Source organism: Pelodiscus sinensis, chromosome 5, assembly GCF_052426305.1.
Source record: "Pelodiscus sinensis isolate ZL-2025 chromosome 5, ASM5242630v1, whole genome shotgun sequence".
Classification (NCBI taxonomy): Eukaryota; Metazoa; Chordata; order Testudines; family Trionychidae; genus Pelodiscus; species Pelodiscus sinensis.
The window spans coordinates 88,308,090-88,332,028 of NC_143056.1; the positions used below are offsets into that span (position 1 = coordinate 88,308,090).

The 23,939-nt window shown below is 43.5% G+C and overlaps 1 protein-coding gene across 10 annotated transcripts in view; it reads left to right on the top strand.

Moving 5' to 3' along the window:
* SHANK2 (SH3 and multiple ankyrin repeat domains 2) overlaps nucleotides 1-23,939 on the top strand; it is a 688,250-nt gene that overhangs the window by 234,290 nt on the left and 430,021 nt on the right. The gene's annotated exons all lie outside the window — the stretch shown is intronic.

The window sequence follows — 23,939 nt, forward strand, 5'->3', positions numbered from 1 at the left end:
CCCTTGACAGCTGGTTCTCAGCTTTTTTGCTTGCTTGCCTACCTCGCCGAGGGACAGCAAAGCGTTTTCCTCTCCTCCTGCCTGTGTCGGTGGTTCCCATTGGGGACGCCGCCGCAGTTGGCACCATGGAGCCAGAGCTCACCCTGGGCATTCTGCTCCAGTTTTTGGACTTGCTGCTGCAAGCCTGCCAGCAATGGCTGGAGGCTGCCTGGCACCATCTGGTGCACGTCAGCCCCCTGCCTCTCCCCCTGGCCTCCCTAGGGGTTGTGGAGGAGCTGCAGCAGTGGCCAGACACCAGCGTGCCCCGCCACATCTGGCGTCTGGACACCAGCAGCGACTGGTGGGACCGCATCTTCCTGGAGCGCTGGGGAGACCAACAGTGGACCCAGAACTTCAGAATGAAGAAGGACACCTTCCTGGAGCTCTGCGAGTGGCTCGTCCCTGCTCTGCGGTGACGGGACACTCACATGAGGCCCACTATCCCCCTCCAGAAGTGTGCGGCCATCGCCCTGTGAAAGCTCTCCATGCTGGACAGCTACCGTCCGTCGGGAACCAGTTCGGCGTGGGAAAATCCACCGTCGGAGCAGTGCTCATGCAGGTACGGCACTCATCAGCCACTGGGCCGGGGAGAGGAGCGGCAAGGAGGGGATGGGCCGCCCCAGAGAAAATGGGGGGGAGGAGGCGAAAGTGCCCCGCACGGGAGGGTTCAGTCTGTCCCGGCCGTACTCCACGCCGCCCGCGGCGGCCAGGATCGTAGCGGGGGTCGCTTCCGGGAGTGGGGCACGGAGCAGTGCCAGGGAACAAACACTCCCAGCCACCCGGGCGCCCCAGTGATTCGCGGTTTGCTGTGCCTCTCTGCAAGTGGTCAAGGCCATCAACTGGGTGCTGCTCCGCAGGGTGGTCTGCCTTGCCGACCCGGACACGGTCATCCAGGGATTCAGCACCCCAGCTTCCCCAACTGCGGGGGGGCCATTGAAGGGACACACCTCCCCATCCGTGCCCCGTAATACCAGGCCTCCCAGGACATCAACCGCAAGGGGTACTTCTCCGTCCTCCTGCAGGCCATGTCTGATCACCGGGACCAATTCACGGACATTAATGTGGGCTGGTCCGGCAAGGCACACGACGCCAGGGTGTTCCTCAACTCCTCCGTGTGCCAGAGGCTGCAGGCCGGGACCTTCTTCACCGACCGCTACATCAGGATCGGGGACATGGACATACCTGCCTGGTGGGGGATGTGGCCTACCCCCTACAGCCCTGGCTGATGAAGTCATACATGGGGCACCTCAACCCCTCCCGGCAAGCCTTCAATGCCAGGCTCACCAGGGCCTGCATTGTGGTCGAGGGGGCCTTTGGACGCCTGAAAGCCTGATTTAGATGCCTCCTCACCCGCCTTGATCTCACCAAGCACAGTATCCCTCCCGTGGTGGCAGCATGTTGTATGCTGCACAATTCATGTGAAAGGAAGGGGGAGGCTTTCCTGCCAGCCTGGATGGCTGAGGCTGAGCACATGGCTGGCCAGTACATGCAGCCCCACACCGCCGCTGTCCGGGAGGCCCAGCGGGGGCCCGTCCAGATACAGGAAGCCCTGCAGGAGCGCTTCCAGGTGAAGGAGGACTGAATTCTCCCTGCATGCCCCACTGGGGCCTTCTTCCACCCTCCCCTTCTTCCTCTTTCCCGTCCCTAACCCCCCTTCCTAATGTAAAATAAAAACACCTGTTTTGCCAGAAAAACTTCCTTTTATTGTACATAACTAGGGTGGGGGGAGGGAGGAATGAGGGTGGAAGAAGGGAGGGGGAAACCTGGGAGGAGGGTGCTGGAACGGGGAGGAAGGGCAGGGAAAGCTCAGGGTTGGGGGTCCTGCTGGCTCTCCCATCTCACAGCACTACAGGTGCAGGGGTGTTGGGGGGGAGTAGGTGTGGAGGGTAGGGCAGGAGGGACAGGGGGTACAGAGGAAGCGGGAGGGGGAACAGGGGTGGGAGGAGGAGTGAGAGCTGGGGCGACCGCAGGGGCTGGAGCAGGAGGAGGCAGGAACCTGTCCACCAAGGTCTGAAGGTGACCTCTGAGGGCACGGTCCTGCTCCTCCAGCACCTCCAAGCTCCACTGCCGCAGCCTCAGGTCCTCCCAGACCCAGTGGTCCTGGGTGCGGAGCTGGTGCTCCAGTAGCCGGAGGTGCTGCTGCTCGTAGTCCTCCAGGTTCCTGGAGCGCCTGCGGGCCCGGGTGAGGGTGGCTGTTGCAGGTGGGGTGGTGCATCCTGCAGTCCCAGGTGCTGTGGCTGTTGGGAAACAAGAGCAGTGGTCAGTTCTCCCTGGGAACAAAGTGGGTGAAATTCAGCCCCCCTTTGCAGGGCAAGGTTGGCACGTGGGGAACGGGCCAGGGTCCCTGCATGACACCCAGCTGCTGCTCCATGGTGGGAAAGGCTCAGGCGCACAGTTCCTGGGCTCCCTCTCCCCCCACGCCCCATACAGATAAGGGGAGCAAGATGGCACTCACATGTGGAGCCCTCCCCAGCCTCGGACGACACAGCCGATGTGCTCTGTGGGATGCCTCGGGGGTCCTGGGCAGGCTCCTTGCAGGCTCCTGGCTCTTGGCATCCTCTTCCTTCTCCTCTATGTCAGGGACAGGGCCCTCTGCCCCGGGGTTGATCACCACCCGTAGGGCATGGACTGTGTGAGCCCCCAGGATGCGGTCCAGGGCTTCGTAATGAGGGCATGCCTCCGGGTTGGCCCCTGGTTGGGAGGCCGTGGAGTAGGCCTGCCGCAGGTCCTTTATTTTGCAGCGGACCTGCTCCCGGGTCCGCATGTGGCCTCTGGTGGCCAGGCTGGCAGCCATGCGGCTGTAGACGGCCGCGTTCCTGTGGCTAGTGCGGAGATCGTGGACGTTGGAGGCCTCCCCTCCAATCTCGATGAGGTCCACAATCTCCGCACTAGACCAGGCGGGCGCCCGCCTTTTGCGGCCCCGGGCAGGCTCCTGAGAGCCGCCAGCCTGGTCCTGGGAAGAGGCAGAGGGCTGAGTGGCAGCAGGTGGCTGGCTCATGCCGTCCCTGGTACAGGGTCTGCTGGCTGGGTGCTGGCAGGCTTGCAACTGGCACAAGCACTATAGCCAGACCGTGGCCCTTTATGGACTCCGGGGCCGGGAGGGGGGCAGAAGAGTTTCCCTGGTTTGGCCCACAGTGGCCACCAGGGCAACCTGGGAAGGGCTAACCTCCATCTAGTTCGAATTAAGTGGCTACACAGCCCTTAATTCGAACTACTTAATTCGAACTAGGCATTACTCCACGTAGAATGAGGTTTACCTAGTTCTAATTAAGCGCTCCACTAGTTCGAATTAAATTCAAAATAGCGGTTTGCATGTGTAGCCTCTATGAAAGTTAATTCGAACTAACTAACTTTGTAGTGTAGACAAACACTTATTGTCTTATATAAGTGATTTAGAAGACTGGAAAATACAGAACTACAGGCCCAATCCTGAAGTTTTTATTTAATGAAAATTCCTATGGATTTCCCTTCTTACTATGGAGTTAAGAGTGTTGCCTCTAGCATGTGTGCTACAGAGAGGCATATAAGGCAGTGCAGAAGCCTCTTGCCTTTCAGGGTCTCCAAGAATTTTCAGGTTTAGGGGGCTGCATGTCCTTCATCTCTTGATTGTTGGGGGTGGGGAAAAAATCATCCCTTCTGCAAATGGTAATTTTATCATTTCTTGTTCTACAGGTGTCCCATAAAAATACAAAGCTCAATCGATATCAATATATAGGTGATATGATTATGCTGACTGCTGAAAGGGAAGCATCTTTTGGGCGTACAAATTATTATTATTATTTTGCATACCATAATTTACCCGTTTCAAAAAAGTCTCGAGAATAATTGGACAGGAACTAGTCATCTGTAATTCAGTGAATCAGTTCAATAATTGTGCAATCCAGAATATCTGTCCTCATTTGAATATCTCACATCCCTTTACACAAATTAACCAATTAAGCCTCACAACACACTCTGTGATTGATGCATTTTGTTATCCCCATTTTGCAGTTGGTTAAATGACAGAGATTGTCATTTTCTGAAGGTATGCAGCAAGTCAGTGGCAGATATAAGACTTTAAATCAACAGTTCTCACTGAATGAAGTCAGGCATGCTAATGTACTTATGTCTACAGAGAGTCTTGTGTTTGGTAAAATGTATGTTTATACCTGAAATGTAAACTACACTGACAGGCCAATAGGAGAACTATTTGGTAAAAGTCTCTTGCTGCCAGAAAATTCAGCGTATCTGTCTAGATGCAAGATATCTCTGAGTGGTCATGGCTGGGCTTGACATACCATGAATGATGTAGCAATTGAAGCTACACTTGAAACTTGCTTGTTAGCAGTTTTTTTGGTTCATATGGCAGGGAAAACACTAAGGATTTCTCTCCTCTTATTAATTTACCATGACATGTGTAACTGTTTTATTGTGCTGTTATATCAATCTGTAGTGCATGTAGAAAACATTATTAATTGGGTGGTATTCAACAACTTAATGGAGATCATCATTTGCACATTCTACTATGCTAGAAAATGAAAGCACAGCCATTATTCTATTTCTCATCAATTAATTAATTAATTCCAGTCTATTCTAGGACTGTCAACATGTAGTTGACTACAGGATTAACCTGGTTTGACTATACAAATCCTGCCCCCTCCCTACACTGCCTCCGTATCTGAGGTAGCAAGTGTCAGGGAGCCGGTGCCAGCTCTGTGGACCCTCCTCCCCCCTTGCTACTTCCTACAGAGGCATTAGCAGGGAGGGCAAGGCAGGAGAGGCTGCCGTGGAGCAGCCTCTGTTGGCAGGTCCAGGCTCGGACCACCTGTGGACAGGTGCTGCTGTTGCCCTGTACAGCTGCCTCTGATAGAGCATCACTGCCTGCCTGTCCCATCCCTGGGGACTATCAAATAGTCATGTAGCCCTTTAGAATTTGATTCAGTTGCATGAATATTCGATTACATGCTTTCTAACATCCCTAATTTGTTCCACTTTGCATTTAACTATGACGTTCAGAAGACATTTCCCAGATCTGAAGAAATCTGTGTGGTTTGAAATGTCTCTCTAACCAACAGAAGTTGGTACAATAAAAGATATTACTTCACCTACCTTGTCTATCTAAACAATAGATATTTTGACTAATATGGCCAAGTGCAAAGAATCATCGGGGATATATTTTGTGAGCTGAACCCGGACTGTAGATGAGTTCTAGTGTTGGTAACTAGTATTTTGAAAATGGGTATTTGAGCATCTATTCCCTTTGTAGGTATGGAGGAACAGTTTCCAGTATAGGATTCTGTGTAGACAATAGAACAGATACTTCCAAAATAACTGTCCCAAACGCCACTGATCTACAAATAGCTTTGAGGGTCTCAGCAGACCTTTGAATCTCAATTAACTTACATTTGTTAACTCATGAACTTTGTACATTCTTGTTCTAGAATTGTTTTAAACTAAACTTACCCTTATGAAAAAATCATATGAAATGTCTCTGAGACAAAGCCTACAAGGTCAGGAGGTGGGAGCAGAGGGAGCTGGATAGAGGAAAAGAGGTTCCAGAGATTTGGGGGGCAGGGAGCATAGGAGGCAGAAGGATTCCGGGAAGGCAGTCAGGGGACATGGATTGGAGAGGATTTAATAGGGAGCCCAAGAGGACTGGTCAAGAGGCAGAGGAGTTGGGTAGAGGATGGGGGCCATACCATGCCTCGCTGTTTGGGGAGGCACAGTCTCTCTTAGTCTTCCCTATCCCAGCTCTCCATGCAATTTCAGAACCCCACTTGACCCCAGGCTAAATAATTTTCCCACTCCTGTCCTGGACCCTCATTGCCTCCTCTAGGTCCTTTGTCTTTATGTATATTCTCAAGATTCTTATCCTCAAATATATACAGCCTCTCCCCGACTTACGAACCTGTGACGGACCAAGCAATTGGTCTGTAACTCGGTTTGATTATAAGTCGGACCCCATAGAGTTACACACGACCGCGCTGTTCATAAGCGTGGATCACGTTCATAACTCGGGGACCGGCTGTAGTTTCATTTGTGTTTGCTCATGAGGCTTCATTTCCTCATTCATGCTTTAGAGGACCTCCTAGATTTGCTTCGTGTTCTCTCCAATATTTTTTTGTCTTCTCTCTCAATTGCTAATTTTCCTTATCCATCCCCTTACCTACAAATCCTTTATTTCAAACCTACTTCTGTGACCTAGACCAAGGTTTTACAAACTCTGGGTGGTGGCTTGTAAGGGCAAGCTTTTAGCTGGCTGTGAGACGCTTTGTTTACCTCCACCTCTACAGGTACAGGTCATCGCAGGTCCCATTGGCTGCAGATTGCCATACCTGGCCAATGGGAGCTAAGGGAACGGCAATCAATTTGCTCATACTGAGCCTCTGACAAACAGAATCTAGGGACACCTATTTATTTTTAAATTATAGAATTAATTTGACAGCCCCTAACTCACACAAGCATTCAGATGAAAGGCTTTATTTAATTATGGAAGAAAATGTCAATTAAAGGGAAACAATCAATGTATCTCCTTTTTTGTGTAAGGTAGTTTTGAAAGCTTTTTGTTTGTTTGTTTTCTTATGATCTCATGATTTTTTTCTAAGTGATATGAGTCAAAACTATTTTCCTGCACACAAAGAGTTCTGGACACAGTTGAGGGAGATTGATGAAAAGAAGTACTTTCCCTCCACGCTAGATCAGGGCACTGCATCTTAGCTGGCTCAATGCCAGCCAAGGGTTTTTCTAATCATCATCAATGCCCAGGAATCTTATTTTATTAGTCAAAGTGTAATTGTGCCATGAAATGCTCTGTCTCCCCCCACCACACACATAAGTCTCTCCTAGACTGAGGTGATGGAAAAGGCATGTGGCATAGGAGCCGAGATGCTGGGGGAAACTATGCTGGCCGCTAAGCCAGCTTTCGGGCAGTAGTGTATGAACAGACCAGTGCAAAGTTCTTTTAATGGACTTTATATTAGTGTACTAATATAGATAAATATATTTAGTCCAACATAATTTTAAACATAATTATTTTATTAATGTTGCCATAACGCACACTACAGTACTTTATTTTCATCTGGTGAAAGAAAATAAAGTTGTTTGGGAAAAAAGTTAAATAGGAAATTCAATCTAGCAAAATCTGCTTAAATTAATACACATGCTATGTGATACATTTAAAACAAAAGTTTTAAAATATGAAAAGTCAGAAAAACAGAAAATATAAAAAGGGAATTTATGAATAATAAGGTTTCTTCAAAGACTGCAAGTTAAGATAATAGTACAAAATGAAACATCCCTACTTTGGTAAGTGTAAAAACATTTATTTTCCAGTTACCACTGTCACCTGTTTAAATTCTATATTTGATGATAACTTAGTTTACTGTGCACAGTACATAGCACTTTGAGTTGTATGCATATAAACCTGCAAAGATTAAATAAGCTTTTATATTTCTGATGTATTAGCACTTAGTGACTCACTTTTAGTGAGAGAAATTGAACTAAAAAAATAAAAGTATTAACCACTTTTCTTTAAACATTTTTTGAGGTAAGAGTGAAATTTAAATACTCATTGCCATAATCAGGAGTGCTGGCCAGCACCTGGTGACTAAGGGGTTAACTTTGCACCTAGAATAGTATCGAGTGGCCAGCCAATAACAGTTCAGGTAGGAATTTCAAACTGGCAAAGAGGGGTTTTTCTCTCTCTTCTGTGTTTGAGATGCAGAGCGGTTTCTTCCAAGACTGAGGGAGATAGGTGATACTTCTCTCTCTAAGAACAAACTTCTTAAAATGTATAAGCAGGGAATACTTTAGATAGTCCACCATGATTTGTTGTTTTCCTTGTTTGGGAATTTGGAAATAATGTCTAAGCTGTTAATTGTGTTTTTCTTTTTTCTTTGTAACTACTTTTAGACTGGGGGTTTCGCTGAGTGTCTATATTAATTGGTCGCTCTTCCATCTAGCCACTTTACTATGCTTGCAACTGTAGTTTTGTTTTGATAATAAAGGATTGTTTTCTTTTCTAATTACCGGGATTGGTTGATTGTTGTGTCCTTAGGACTCAGTGCCTAGTTACAAGAGCATAGTCCATTGTTGTCTGTGGATCCCCTCTATTTTTCTCAACTCCAAACAAAATGGAGGTTGGGGCAGGGGGAGAGTTTTATCTGAGTGAGGAGATTTCCCAAGTGATCTCTTCCCTGTTTTTTTCTTGGAATTACTTGGATATATCAGTGATAAATAGGCCAATAGTAGGAAGATAGGAGTCTTGCCCACATGCTCAGGGTTCAGCTGATCACCATATTTGGGGTCGGGAAGGAATTTTCCTTCAGGGTAGATTGGCAGAGGCCCTGGAGGTTTTTTGCCTTCCTCTGTAGCATGGGGCACAGGTCACTTGTGGAAGGATTCTCTGTATCTTGGGTTTTTTAAACCATCATTTGAGAACTTCAGTATCTGAGATATAGGTGAGAGGATTATACTAGCAGTGGGTGGGTGAGATTCTGTGGCCTGCATTGTGCAGGAGGTCAGACTAGATGATCATAATGGTCCCTTCTGACCTTAAAGTCTATAAGTTTATGAAAGGCTCTGAAGGTTATAATGAATCAGCAATTGAGTATGAGCCAGCAGTGTCCTGCAGCTGTGAAAAAAGATAATGTAATTCTATGCCATGTTAACAGAGTATTGCATATTAAACATGGAAGATAATTGTCCCACTCGTCTTGGCACTGGTGAAGCCTGATCTGAAGTACTGTGTTCTGTTCTGGGTGCTACACTTTAGGAAAGGTGTGGATATATTGGAGAGAGCTCAGAAGAGAGCAAAAGAGGTTTAGAAAACCTGACCCGTGAGGAAAGGGTGAAAGAAAAATTGGGCACCTTTAATTTTCTAAAAAGAAAAATGAAGGGTAGACCTCCTAACAGTCTTCAAGTATGGTAAGGACTGATATAAAGAGCTGAGTCATCACTTCTTCTCCATGTACACTGAAGAGCAATATGTAATTGGTTAATCTGCAGCATGGGAGATTTAGGTTAGATATTGGGAAATTTTTTTCTAATTATAAGTAAAGTTAACTACTGGAGAAGGCTTCTAAGGGTGTGTCTACACAGAACCATAACTTAAAATAAGATACACAATTTGAGCTATGCAAATTGCGTGTCTTATTTCAATGCTATTTTGAAATAGCTAATTTCACCATTTGGTGCTGTCCTCACAGTGCCAAATTTCAAAATAAAGCACTATTCCAAAACATCCCGTACTCCTCGTAGAATGAGGTTTACAGGGACATTGGAATAGTGAGCCCAAATTAATGGGCTTGCTGTGAAGATGCCTTCCTCTGTAGCATGGGGCATGGATCACTTGCTGGAGGATTCTCTGTATCTTGGGGTCTTTAAAAGATTGTTTGAGGACTTCAGTATCTGAGATATAGGTGAGAGAATTATTCTGGGAGTGGGTGGGTGAGATTCTGTGGCCTGCATTGTGCAGGGGATCAGACTAGATGATCATGGTGGTCCCTTCTGACCTTAAAGGATACCTATTTCGGGATACTCCAGCTAGCATTGTAGTATAGATGTATCCTAAAGGAGTTTGCCCCGGGACCTAGCAATTCAAAGGAGTGTCCTTGGTGGTTTCTAGCTTTGCACTTGCAGCTGAACACACCCAAATTGTAATAGTGGCTGGGAGATGACTACCGTGAAGTTAATCCTGATTCACACTGGGTACAAGTAAGATCATAATCAAAATCGCAATGGGTATTCACTGGTAGGTAGAATGGAAGTTGTTCATTCATCTTTAAATCTGGCATATAATGACTGATACTGAGTGGTTAACTGTGCAAGCATAATGTCTCAATAAACAGTATTTTTTATTGAATGGGATAATATGATTTAAATCAGCCAAAATCAGACGCTTTAAAACTACATTCTTCCCCGCATTCTTTCCTTCACTAAGACCTCCTTGTACTATACGAGCATTGCAAAGAGTTTTAATAGGCAGCATGTCCAACATGCAGGGAATATGCTTTGCTTTCCCTCAGAGTGGTAGGCAAGCAGAAGAAGAACCTGAGAAACAGCTGTACAGGGGGGTCCCTTTAAGCACACATCTCAGATAGCCTCAGGCAGCAGCTCCTAGAAGTAACTGCTGACCTGATGCCCTGAAGTGGTTCTGGTTGGCCTTTATTGTGAGTTAGTGCCCAATCAATATGGACTCTCTATTTCGAAATAGCTAAGCATTATTTTGATATGCTTTCTGTGTGTAGATGCGCTATTTCAAAATAAGATATTTTGGAAATAAATTCAGGAATACCTTATTTTGAAATAAGTGTGCAGTGTAGACTTACCCTAGTACTGCTGCCAGTGAAGGACATGAAGGAAATTATACACCAGATGCATAATTAAAAGCAAACACTATGGCTGTGTCTACATTGGCACCCCTTTCCAGAAAAGGGATGCTAATGAGATCAGTCGGAATTGCAAATTAATATTTAAATCCCCCATAGCATTTGCATGAACATGGCTGCCGCTTTTTTCTGGCTCGGGGTTTTGCCGGAGAAAACCACCAGTCTAGACGGGATCTTGCAGAAAATAAGCCCCTTTCTGCAACATCCCTTATTCCTACTTTCAAGTTCATTTTCCTTTCAAGTAGGAATAAGGGATCTTTCGGAAAAGGGCTTATTTTCCGCAAGATCCTGTCTAGACTGGCACTTTTCTCCAGCAAAACCCCGAGCCGGAAAAAAGCGGCAGCCATATTCATGCAAATGTCGCGGGGGATATTTAAATCCCCCATGGAATTTGCAATTCCGACTGGTCTCATTAGCATCCCTTTTCCGAAAAGGGGTGCTAATGTAGACACAGCCTATGCTTTTTTATGGCTTGTCTACATGGAAAAATTGACTGGAATAGCTATGCCTGCATGGGCACTCTGTTCTGGAAGAAAAGTGAAAGTAATCTTATTCCAGGATAATAACTTTTATTTGGAAGTGTACTAATTTATTCTAGAATAAAGTTATTTTTATATTGGAATAGAAATGTCCACACTGTTGTAGAGTAGCTTATTCCTTAGGAGCTATTCTGATAATTCTCTATGTAGACAACCACTCAAATTATGCCTGAAGACTTAGGTACACAGCTGATCCTGGATCAGGGAGGACCAGAGTGATTTTAAGACATCTTTGTATCCCCTTCTCCTGGCTGCACTTTGCCCTTAATTGACTGCAGCCAAAGATCTGGAACAATCTTTCTACTTTAAGTCATACACACTGTTTGTGTCCTCCTTCCCCCCCATTAAATTGTTCCTTTTAACTTTATCTGTCATTGCTTTTGTTGGTTTTAGTGAAAACATAAGAACTTTCCCAACATTTTGTTGTTTTATTAGTTATTTTCAATTTAAAAGGTATGCTGTTGTGTTTCAGAGATGCTGTTTTTGTCAAACTGTGGAGTAGCTGGGATTATAGGTTGTCAAAATTTCAGTTGTACAGCATTTTCTATCCTTATTACAGTCTTTGTAATGAAAATGTATAGTTGTACCATGTTCTCTTTTTATTAGAATCTGGAGATTGTCTTGAGAACTGATTAGTTATGTGACATTTTCTGCTCTTGTCAGAATCTGTCATGACAATTGCTTAATGAGAATTTTTAAACCCCCCTGGGTCCCTAATCCTATTTTATCTTTGTCTGATAAAGTGTTCATAAACACACAGAAGAGAATATCACATTCCATTCTGTAAAAATGGTGCTGAGAACTGAGTTCATTCTTAAAAACCTGGTTTCAACAAAAGGGAGAATTACACAATGCAGTTTTGGGGGTAAGCTTTGGAATAGTAAAAACAGAGTGATGCAAAATATAATGAGCTCTGGCAGATCCTTGCTCCTGCTCCTAGTAATTCATGCTTCTCCAGATGTTTTGTGCTATTCAAAAAGTTCCTTACTGGCCTGGGAATCTCTTCCTGTAGTGACTCCTATTGCAATGCTTCTAATCACAGAAGGCAGGGCTGTGGGCCAGTAAATCCACAAACCCTGGTGATACCTGAGTGCTGAAACAGCCTCTTGGGGGAAAACTGCACAAATTAGAGTAGTTTTAGGGCAGTCACAGGATTGATGTGCACAAGTCACCTTTGTACACATTCCTCCGTGATGCAGCTCAGGGAGTGGATCCATGTACTTAAAATAAATAAGAAATGGCGGTACTCTCAGTAACTAAGGGAAGGTGACTTTTTGTAGGATACAGCTTTATTAATAATTATCTGAAAAGCTGTCCATATTTAAGATTAGCTATTTGCAAATCTTAGTTAAATGACATTTTTAAGTAGCCCAGCTTATAGCTTCAAATCAGAAATTTGTATTTTTAGGGACCTCTCATTGTGTATAGAGGGGTTAGATCAGGACACATGATGTGATGTTCTCTGACTTTAAACAATGCACCCATCACATTGCATCATCATTGAAATAAACACTGTTCCCATTGTGGGGTTTTTCCTTCTGTAAAAAATAACTAACAGATTTTTTTTTGCAATTGCACTTGAAAATAAAAGGATTCCTATTAATTTTTCTACATGTTGTCTCAAAAAGAGTATTTGAGAGATAAAGTTAAATTGATGTAGCTGAAATTTACTTGCTATCAGCTTTCTTAATCATTCATTAAGACTCAAAGGTTTGTGTAACCTACTCTATCTTTTGCTGAACAAAAACAGTTATAGAACCTAGAATTGGGAAAAGAGCTGAGTCAATACAATAATTTGTATAATGCTACCTTTTGTCAGTCTAGTATTATTTCCTCCAGTATATTTCTTTGTGAGCTGTCCAGTTTTCTTTTCAATATCTCAGGTAGTTGGGCTTCCACAATTTGTCATGTGAAATTATTCCACATTCTAATCCCTCTCACTGTCAAGGTTGAATTCAATAATATTTATTGGTCACACATATATCTTGCCATGTGAAACTTTAAACAAATTAAAAGGCCTCATGCATATAATATAGTTGGGGTGAAATCTTGGTACCAATGACATAAAAACTTTTATTGACTACAGTGGACCCAAGATTTTATCCTTGGTTTACTTTGTGGCCACTTGTCATGGTCCCATTTCTTTTTATTTGGTGGCAATTTACTGTTTAATGTGTGTCTGTTTCTGCTCTTCCCTCCCATTTACAGTCACATAACACCCCTGTGCAACCTACAGCAATTGTCTGTATGAAAAAAAATAACATTAGTAAATTGGCTTTGGTAAATTCTTTAATGTAGTTCTAGTTTCTTTAATGTGATTTAGTAGTTGGAAATCAACAATTTCACCTTGAGAACATTCAACTCCGCACAAACCATCACCAAATGCAATGAGGCAGAGTTTGACAACCAATGGCTTAGACAAACTTCATATATCAATTGTTTTATTCCTCTAATAATTTCTATAACTTTTCTTGAAGCATAACAAATTTACCATAATCCTCCTTATAGAGAAGTGTCCAGAAATGAGTGAAATATTCCAGTTATTGCCTTTCTAGAATTGGATAATAGGACAACGTAACTTCCATGCTCAAGCATGTGGTTTTTGGTTTACGTTCTAATGCAATGATTTTCAGACTTTTTTTCTGATCATCCAGTTGAAGAAAATTGTTGATGCCCATGATGCAATGTAATTTGACAATGTTGTGTGGGCTATGGCACGAGGCTGAGGATGAGCTCTTTGGGGTGTGGGGGCTTCGGCTTTAGGGGGTCAGGGCTGGGGGCAAAAGGGGCTTGCCTAGAGAGGCTTCTGGTCAGTGATACAGTGAGGGTGCCAAGGCAGGCTTCCAGCCTCTCCTGGCACCACAGATCATGCTGCATCACAGAAGCAACCAGCAGCAAGTTCTCAGCTAATGGGAGTATGGCACTTGTGCTTGGGGCAGGGGCAGTGGGTATGCACTCTCTTCCCTCTCCACTCATCTAGAAGCTGGGCCTGTTGCCATCTGCTTCTGGGGTGCAGTGCAGTCTGCGGTACCAGGACAGGCAGGTAGCCCCCATTAGCATTCCCATTGGTCACCTGATCACCCTTCAGTGACAAGACCCAGTACCTGACATTCCATGACCCAGTATTAGATCGCAACCCATAGTATGAAAACTACTGTTCTAATACATTGGAAATTCAAATCCAATTTTTTACGTTAGGAAATTTTTCTCTTTGGAAACTTTTTCCCTCATTAAGTATACAAGTGTTCCGGATTTATCACCAGATGTGCAAATATAATAATACAAGTGTATCTGTAATAACTTGAATCTGTCATTTTAAAGTTAACCTTTTAAAAGTTATTTTGTTAGCAGATCAAGGCCCTGACATGAAGCTATAAATATATATATTTTAGAAAATCCTAAGGCTGGCATTTGTTTGCCTCAGATGTAGCTGTAAGCCTCAGTGGAATGCACTTTAAACTCTGATATAACTTTGATTTTCAAACAATTTCATTTAATGCATTCAGAGGCCAGGCAGAGAAAGGTGTTGTCTAACAATATCAAAGTACAGTAGACTTCCGATAATCCGGAACCTTTGGGACCTTGGTGGTGCCGGATTATTGGATATGCTGGACTATTAGGAGGTACTATAAATTGTTTATATATATACACATATATACAGTGTATACTGTATGTAAAGTGTTATTAACTCTTTTTATTATAGCACAAGCACTATCCAGCGTCATACAATGCCAGTGGCAGACTGACTCAGTCCCATCCGGTTTCGCTCTGTTCGGCTGCTGCCGCTGCTGCCTTGTGACTCGTTTTTTGCAGAAGCTCACTCACTAGGCTCTTGCCGTTTTGATGCCAGACTATCAGGGGTGCTGTACAATTAGATGCTGGACTATTGGAGTTTTACTGTATTATAATTCCTTGGGGAAACTAACTGGTTGCTATGGTACACACATTTTATGATGACTTTTCAGAATAGACTTCATGAAAGATGAAGTTAAGATTTTCAAAACAGGGATAGAGTGATGTCTTTGGGGCAGAAAATGTTAATTTGCAGGATAAAATGTTGATAAATTTGTGTTCATCTATTATATTATGAAAAATGAAAATGCAAGTTTATGACAACATCGATATTTTCCATTATTGCAATTCAATTGTGCTTTTCTTTCCAGCTCTCCTAGAACACTACAGAAATTAGACGTATTTGTTTAGCTAGGCAAGCTTATGTCATCTGTTTTTAAATATAGATGAAGAAGAATTGCAGTCCTTTTGAAATAAACTGAAGACTGGTAATTTTTAAGGAATCACACAGTATGATTCAATATTGTGAATTGTTAGCATTTATTTTTTAAAAAATTAAATGGATGAATCCATTTTGTTCCAGGGACTTCAGAGTAATTTAGTTAAATGATCTTTTAAAACCAAAGAAAATATTTGAAGACAACGGTGTCTATATTTAGAACTGTGCATAGTAACTTCTTTTAACATGACTGCTACTAGTGATACAGAGTTGCTGATCTGATTGCAAGGTTGAATTGTAGCCTTGGCAGCTCCTTGGTTGTGTGGAATAGAAAGTGATCTGTGGGTCTGAGTCATGGCGTTTCATAGACTCATAGACTTTAAGATCAGAAGGGACCATTATGATCATCTAGTCTGACCCTCTGCACAGTGCAGGCCACAGAATCTCACCCACCCCTCCTTGAATAATCCTCTCACCTATATCTCAGATATTGTAGCCCTCAAATACTTTGAAGACCACAAGATGCGGAGAATCCTCCAGCTGTGATCTGTACCCCATGCTACAGAGGAAGGCGAAAAACCTCCAGGGCCTCTGCCAATCTACCCTGGAGGAAAATTCCTTCCCGACCCCAAATATGGCGATCAGCTAAACCCTGAGCATGTGGGCAAGACTCATCAGCCAGACACCCAGAAAGTTCTCTATAGTAACTCCTATCATCCCTCCATTGACCTATTTCCCACTGATAATGAATGGTCAATTAGTTACCAAGATCATGTTATCTCATCAAACCATCCCCTTCATAAACCCATCTAGTTTAATCTTGAAACCAGATAGATCTTTTGCCCCCACTACTTCCCTTGGAAGGCTGTTCCAGAACCTCACTCCTCTAATGGTTAGAAACCTTCGTCTAATCTCAAGCCTAAACTTCCTACTAGCCAGCTTATATCCATTTGTTCTTGTGTCCACATTGGTATTAAGCTTAAATAATTCCTCTCTCTCCCTAGTATTTATCCCTCTAATATATTTAAAGAGTGCAATCATGTCCCCCCCTCAGCCTTCTATTGGTTAAGGTAAACAAGCCAAGCTCCTTGAGTCTCCTTTCATAAGACAGGTTTTCCATTCCTCGGATCATCCTAGTGGCCCTTCTTTGTACCTGTTCCAGTTTGAATTCATCTTTCTTAAACATGGGAGACCAGAACTGCACATAGTATTCTTCTTCGGGTAGTCCCCGTGGGTGCTCCACGTCTGGTGTCGGGCTGGTCCCGGCGCCGCGAATCGGAGCTTGCCATAGCTGTAATCGACCAGGTCGCGCATGCGCGAGCAGTCTTCGCGCCTTTGAACAGCCGCGCGCGACCCAGTCCCCGCCAGTTCCTCTCACCGCCATCTGAAAAAGATAATACAACAAGATTCCGTAGCGGGGAGGAGGGCGGGTCGTGGAGCACCCACGGGGACACACCTCGAAGAACCATCGATTACAGCTATGGCAAGCTCCGATTCGCGGCGCCGGGACCAGCCTGACACCAGACGTGGAGCACCCACGGGGACACACCTCGAAGAACCATTGTTACTGCACCGAAGGTGAGTAACCTCTTCTTCCAAATGGGGTCTCACCAATGCCTTGTATAATGGCACTAACACCTCCTTATCCCTACTGGAAATACCTCGCCTAATACATCCCAAGACCATATTAGCCTTTTTCACGGCCATGTCACAATGGCGGCTCATAGTCATCCTATAATCAACCAGGACTCTGAGGTCCTTCTCCTCCTCCATTACTTCCAACTGATGTTTCCCCAGCTTATAACTAAAATTCTTGTTATTAATCCCTAAATGCATAACCTTAGACTTCTCACTATTAAATTTCATCCTATTGCTATCACTCCAATTTACAAGATCATCCAGATCTTCCTGTATGATATCCCAATCCTTTTCTGAATTGGCAATAGCTCCCAACTTTGTGTCATCCGCAAATTTTATCAGGACACTTCCACTTTTGGTGTCAAGGTCAGCGATAAAAAGATTAAATAAAATTGGCCCCAAAACTGATCCCTGAGGAACTCCGCTAGTAACTTTCCTCCAACCTGACAGTTCACCTTTCAATATGACCTGCTGTAGTCTCCCCTTTAACCAGTTGCTTATCCACCTCTCAACTTTCATATTAATCCCTATCTTTTCCAATTTAACCAATAATTCCCCATGTGGTACTGTATCAAATGCCTTACTAAAGTCGAGGTAGATTAGATCCACTGCATTTCCTTTATCTAAAAAATCTGTTACTTTCTCAAAAAAGGAGATCAGGTTGGTTTGGCACGATCTGCCTTTTGTAAAACCATGTTGTAATTTGTCCCAATTGCCATTAGCCTCAATGTCTCTAACTACTTTCTCGTTCAAAATTTTTTCCAAGATCTTACATACTACAGATGTCAAACTAACAGGCCTATAGTTACCCAGGTCGCTTTTTTTCCCTTTCTTAAAAATAGAAACTATATTAGCAATTCTCGAGTCAAATGGTACAACCCCTGAGTTTAGAGATTTATTAAAAAATTTTGCTAATGGACTTGCAAGTTCATGTGCCAGTTCCTTTAATATTCTTGGATGAAGATTATCTGGGCCCCCCAATTTACTCCCATTAAGCTGTTCAAGTTTGGCTTTTACCTCGGATATGGTAATATCTACCTCCATATCCTTAGTCCCATTTGTCATGTTACCATTATCCCTAAGCTCTTCATTAGCCTCATTAAAGACTAAAGCAAAGTATTTGTTTCGATATTGGGTCATTCCTAGATTATCCTTAACCTCCACTCCATCCTTAGTAATTAGCGGTCCTACTTCTTCTTTTTTTGTTTTCTTTCCTATTTATATGGCTATAAAACCTTTTACTATTGGTTTTAATTCCCTTTGCAAGGTCCAACTCTATCTGACTTTTAGCCTCTCTCACTTTGTCCCTACATGCTCTAACCTCAATAAGGTAGCTTTCTTTACTCATCCCTCCCATTTTCCACTCCTTATATGCTTTCTGCTTTTTCTTAATCACCTCTCTGAGATGCTTGCTCATCCAGCTTGGTCTAACACACCTGCCTATAATTTTTTTTCCTTTTCTTGGAATATAGGCTTCTGACAGCTTCTGCAACTTTAATTTAAAATAATTCCAGGCCTCCTCCACCTCAAGATCCATAATTTCTTTAGTCCAATCAACTTCCCTAACTAATTTCCTTAATTTATTAAAGTTAGCCCTTTTGAAATAAAAAACCCTAGTCTCAGATTTATTTTTGTTTATCCTTCCATTTAATTTAAACTGAATTAGCTCATGATCACTCGAGCCAAGGTTGTCCCCTACAACCATTTCATCTATGAGGTCCTCGCTACTCACCAAAACCAAATCTAAAATAGCATCCCCCCTTGTTGGTTCAGCAACTACTTGATGAAGGAATTCATCAGCTATCACATCTAGGAAAATTTGAGCCCTATTATTATTACTAGCACTTGTTCTCCAGTCTATATCTGGAAAGTTGAAATCTCCCATGATTATGCAGTTTCCATGAGTATTTACTTCATTAAAAACATTAAAGAGGTCTCTATCCATATCCAAATTGGATCCTGGTGGTCTATAACACACCCCAAGCACTATCCCAGTGGAGGATCTGATAGTTTTCTTTCCCAATGTGATTTTTGCCCAAATAGACTGTCTTCTCCATTCCATCACTTTTTATTTCCTTACAATCTACCTCATCTTTGATATACAATGCGATTCCACTACCTTTACCCTTATTTCTGTCTTTCCTAAACAGCACATACCCTTCAATACCTGTACTCCAGTCATGCCTAGTATTCCACCATGTTTCTGTTATTCCTATAATATCTGGTTTCACTTCCTGGACCAATAGCTCTAGTTCCTCCTTTTTGTTACCTAGGCTTCTCGCATTGGTGTACAAACATCTTAATTTTTGCTGTTTGGCCTCATTCACATTCTTTACCCAATTTGGCACGGACGTTGTACCTCCAATATGACCTATTAAACTAGTATCCACCCTACCCTTCCTCATGTTTATTCTCCTACCCCCAGCTATATCCTTTCTTACTTTGTTTTCCTCCCTCTCAGTGTTCAAATCCGGCATAGAGATTACCTGGACATCTACCAACCGTCTCCCCCTAATTCCTAGTTTAAAGGTCTCTTAATCAGTTGAGCCAGCCTCCATCCTAGAAGTCTATTTCCCTCCCTACTTAGGTGAAGTCCATCCCTAGAGAACAGTCCTCTGTCCATAAATGCCTCCCAGTGACCATACATCCCAAAGCCCTCCTTATAGCACCACTGCCTAAGCCATCTATTGATCATCATAATCCTGTCACATCTTAATTGCCCTTCTCTAGGAACAGGCAGAATCCCACTGAAGATCACCTCAGCCTCAGTTTCCTTGAGTGTTCTCCCCAGCCTAGCATAGTCTCCCTTAATTCATTCCAGTGAGAATCTAGCCATATCATTTGTTCCTACATGAAGGGATGATCAATGGATTCCTTCCTGCCTCCTTAATAATCCTCTTCAACCTCAGTTCCACATCTCATATCTTAGCACCTGGCAGACAGCACACCCTTATATTCTCTGGATCAGCTCTGGTTACAGGCCTATCTATTCTTCTCAATAAGGAGTCCCCAATCACATAGACCTGCCTTTTCCTAGTGACAGTGCGATTCTCTGGTCTATCTCTAGCTTCCTCTGGCTGCAAGTCCTTGCCATTCCTATTTTCCCTTGTAATCCTCCTAATGCTCATTATTAGTGTTGTTTCCATTAATACTTCCCCTTTATCTATGGGACTAGCCACTCTTCTCTTCTTCCTTACCCTTGCATCTTCATTATCTACCTGCTGTACCCCTTCTTCATTCTCCAGCTCCACATACCTGTTCTTGAGCTCTATTTTTCCTTCACTGACCCATCTTTTCTTTTGCCTGGTTCTCTGAGTCACATGCTTCCACTGTCCAATTTCTTCGCCTGGCAGTCCCCCCTCTTAAGCCCTTGATCCTGCTTCCATCTGCATATCTAAGCTTTCCCCTTTAGCCACGTCATGCCTTTGCTCCATCATCTGCTCAAACTCCCTTCTAAACTCGACCAGAGTTTCCACTTGCATCTCCAGTCCTCAGATCTTTTCTTCCATCAGCTCTATCATGCGGCACTTCATACAAACAAAACTCCTTTCAGGTACCCCCTCCAGAATCATGTACATACCATAGCTACCACATCCAATCATCCTCCTTGTGTTCTCTACTACTTGGGCCATGGCCACTACTGCCTCTGTGTTTTATCTACTTTCTCACCAAAATCCTATTAGTCCGGTGAACACAAAAACAGACCAAAACACCCTCTCCACAGCAAAAACAAACCACAAACAAGTCCCAATATCCAAACTCCCTTACAAACTCCCACTCAAACTCCCCTGTTTACAGCTCTGTTTGCTGGCTCCTGTGCCGCTGCAGCTATCCTATTTCCTTTTCTCCTTCTGGTAAGTTGCTCCTGGAGGCAGCAACTTGGTAGCTGCTCCTGCAATTCCTTTTAGCCTGGGGGGGCTGTAATTCTGATCATTCAAAATGCAGCCTACCCAAGAATAGGTCAGACTACCACTTTTGTTAATGACCCCACCCCCAACTGTGTAAGACCATGTCACTAATACCGTAAAGAAAGGTACAGATTTTTAAAGGCATTTTGGGTGCCTAAAGATGCAGCTAGTGGGATTTTTAAAAACATATTGGCTTCTAACTTCCACTGATATAAATGTGGCCCAAAGGCCTTTTAGGTACTATACAGGATGAAACTACAAAATATGTGATAACTAATAAATTCACCATCACTTACTTAGTAATGGCACTCCACAATATTTTGTGTTGGGTGCTCCTGTGGTCTTTTTTTGAAAAGCTAAGTAATATCCTTAGTATTTAGTGTTAACATCAATTAATTCTTACTTCAATGGGAATAAAATTATTCATATACCCTTTATAGTACTTAGCAATTCTTTGAACTAGGGAAAAGTTGCTTGTTCTTGAATAAGACACAAGATCAAATAGGCTTGCAATGTCAGTTCTCTTCCCTTAAGAGCTTTTTCCTACAGCAAATGGGTCCATTTGTAATATACTGTAAAACCTGTGTTATCTGGCACGCTCTGGGATTAGGGCATTCCCATTATCTAAAAATTCCAGTTATCTGAGGGTCCTATCAACCTAGGAAAAACCAATGGAAAAATAATAGTAAAACTCAAGTTTTTGATACTGGTAGTTTTGTAGCATGAGGCAATTGGTCTCACATTTCGATTTTGGGTTAAAGATGATTAGTATTTCTTAAATAAAAAATTGTTAAGCCAGTCATGGTAAACTAAGCCAGGCCTGTCTGCCTGAAGATGTGACAGGGAGCAATGCTGGTTAACAAAGTTTTCAGGTTAACAGAGTGCCGGATAGCAAAGGTTTCACTGTATATCTATACGTATTTCTATGTATTTTTCAACCTTGAGAAAAAAAATAACACAAGGGTTGCTTTCTACCGTTCTGTTTAAAAGAGTGGCTAGAAATATATTCAGAGGGGTAGCTGAGTTAGTCTGTATCAAGTAAAACTTAAATAATTGTACTTTTAAATGATGGACAAATTTCTACCATCCTATACCGGAAACCTACTGACCACTACACTTACCTTCAGCCTCTAGCTTCCATCCCTGACACATTTCCCAATCTATTGTATACAGCCAAGCCCTAAGATACAACTGGATTTGCTCCAGTCCCACAGACAGAGACAAACACCTATAGTATCTAAATAGAGCATTTTTAAAACAGAAATACCCACCCAGAGAAGTGAAAAAACAGATTGACAGAACCAAAAGAGTACCCAGACATGAACTACTTCAAGACAGCCCCCAAAGAGAAAACAACAGAATTCCACTTGTCATCACCTACAGTCCACAACTTAAACCCCTCCAACATATTATCAATAATCTACAACCTATCCTGGAAAATGACCCCTCACTCTCAGAGGTCTTAGGGGAAAGGCCAATTCTTGCCTACAGAGAACCCCCCCAATCAAAAACAAATTCTTTCCAGTAACCACACAACACACCTCCATCATAATCATCCAGAAACCCAACCCTGCAATTGGCCCAACCACATCAGCCACCAAATCAGAGGCTCTCTTAACTGCACATCCAGTAATGTGGTCTATGCCAGCAATGCCCCACTGCAATGTATATTGGCCAAACTGGACAGTCTATGGGAAAGAATTAATGGACACAAATCAGATATCTGAAAAGGCTAAAACCTGTTGGAGAACACTTTAATCTGCCTAGACACTCATTAATGGATCTTCAAGTCACTGTTTTGTTTCAGGCCAATTCCACAAGCCAAATAGACAGAGAAGGGTTGGAACTTGACTTCATTCACAAGTTTAATTCTTATGCAAATGGTATGAATGAAGACATTGACTGGCTTACACACTACCTTCCACATCCTAATGACTTAACCAACCAACGAAACAGTGGAGATGCTAATTGTTCTTATCAGCCTCTTGTAACTGTTTGAAAAATCTATTCATTGTCTCTCTTTTTTTCCTCCTCCCTTTCCCCCTTTCTCTTATTTATTCTTGAATCTAGACTTCTGATACTCCTGTCATCTGAAGAAGTGGGTTGTGCCCACGAAAGCTCATGATATCATCTACATCTGTGGTCCCCAACACGGTGCCTGCGGGCACCGTGGCGCCCGCGGGGGCATTTCTCTGCGCCCGCCAAGTGCTCAGGGCTGGCCTGGCCCCGGGCATGTGGCGCATGCGCGGTGCCGGAGCCGGCCCCGGGAGCACGGCGCTTGGGGGAGGAGGGGGAGGGGAGAGAGCGCCGGCCCCGGGCGCGCGGTGCTTGGGGAAGGGGGGGCCAGAGAGAGCGCCGGCCCCGGGCGCGCGGCGCTTGGGGAAGGGGGGGAGAGAGCGCCGGCCCCGGGCGCGCGGCGCTTGAGGGGAGAGCGCCGGCCCCGGAATGCGGCTATGGGGGGGGCCTGCCCCCCCGGGCGCCCGGCGGGTGAACGGCCACGCCCCCTGGCGCCCGGCAACCCCAAATGGTTGGGGACCACTGATCTACATGTTTTGTTAGTCTTTAAGGTGCTACTAGACTATTCATTGTTTTAAAGTTTTTCCTAGAAATATATTCTTAGCGCAGAACCAGATGTGTCCATCATGGAATTTTTTCACTTTTTATACTGCTGTTAAAGACAGAGGGTGTTTAGAAGTGTCTCCAACATTATCAGAGATTCTGTGTATTGTCAGTGTTCATACCATATAGTTATTGATGGTAAATGCTTTTTTCTTCATTGGTTTCAAGCTTCTTTATATTCCATTTATCTTTCTTGGTGGTATGAAAATCTTTATACATTCTCTCAGTCTATCCATTTCATTCTAATATTGGTGCCCATTATTTTTCTTCAGTCTCTTAAAGAACTTAGTACTAAATTGGTAACTTCATTTCATGTTTCATTATCCTTTCTGAATTAATGTTCTTTCTTTTGTATACTCTTCTGTAACCCAGCTCCTATCTGCCTCTGCATCTTTTATTTTTTGCACTCTAGGTCATCCTCCTCTTGTTATGGTTACCTTTCTACAGACTTGTTCCTGCAGTGTTCTGACCAAATTATCAGAGTTGAGAACACTCAAAACCATGCTAGATTAAGCTCTAACTGTACTATTTAAAATTCTTTTTGAATATGTGGAGAATAGGCTCTCTAGGGCATAATACACAGCAGCATTATTTCGGA